The following is a 992-nucleotide window of genomic DNA, read 5'->3' as shown; positions in this document are numbered from 1 at the left end:
CAGCCCCTGCAGGCATGCTCCCAGCCTCCATTGCTCCACAGACCCTAGGAGCCTGTTTGCCCCCTCCCTCTCCACCTCCTACTTGCTACAACTGCATGAAGTGTTAAGTCAGTTTTGGAAATAGGCATTTGGAACTAGTTGACTGTAAGTGGTTGTAAGAATAAGGGTCCACTAAAAAAGCAGTAGTATTTATTTACAGCTGTTTACCTACATTTAACTCCATTCTCTGTTAATCATGTAGACCAGCGGTTCCCAAACTCTGACAGATTGCATACCGCCAATTTAAAACGATACAGCCTTAAGTACTACCAGCAATTTTTTCACGCAGATGCATGCATGGACACGTGCACACACACACACTTTCCCCTCACAGGACTTTTTCCCTCCCCAACTCTCAATCACTCTGAGGCAGGCCCCCCGCCCCCTCCTCTTGCCACAACCTGCCCACAGCTCTGTCTAGCTCCTCCTGCTCTGTATTAGACTTACCTGCAGGGAGCTGTTTCCTGGCTGTGTCCTGTGTGGCTGCAAAGATGCATGGTGTTAAGCCAGGAGCACTGTGCCACACCTCTGTGGGTGGGCAGCACCAGTAGGAGGGGTAGCTATGCGGGGGAGCCAAGATGAATTTTGGGGTGGCCATAGCCCCCAAGGCCCTCCCAGCACTGCCGCCTACCTGCCTGCAGAAGCGCAGTGTGTTGTTGCTGGCCCAGCCTGGCCCTGGCTGCCCCCTCAGCCCCATTGCTGGAGGGGCCCTGTTCCCAGCTCACAGGTAAACAATGTGAAAGCTGAAATTTTAAATTTGATGTTTCCCAGCAGAGACAAAAATGGCACCAAGTTTAAAACTGCAGCTTTCACTTCCCTGTTGATAAGGATCCTGGGGGTCCCAAATTGGTAGTAGCCCCTGGGATCTGTCTATGCCCGGGGGAGGCATGGGAGGCACGGTTGGAGCCCTGGGCAGCTCGTGCAGGGGGACTCCCAGATTTGTGTGCGGGGTA

The sequence above is a fragment of the Gavialis gangeticus genome, unplaced genomic scaffold (assembly GCF_001723915.1).
Source record: "Gavialis gangeticus isolate Ggan-Ray unplaced genomic scaffold, GavGan_comp1, whole genome shotgun sequence".
NCBI lineage: Eukaryota > Metazoa > Chordata > Crocodylia > Gavialidae > Gavialis > Gavialis gangeticus.
This window is presented reverse-complemented; position numbering follows the sequence as displayed.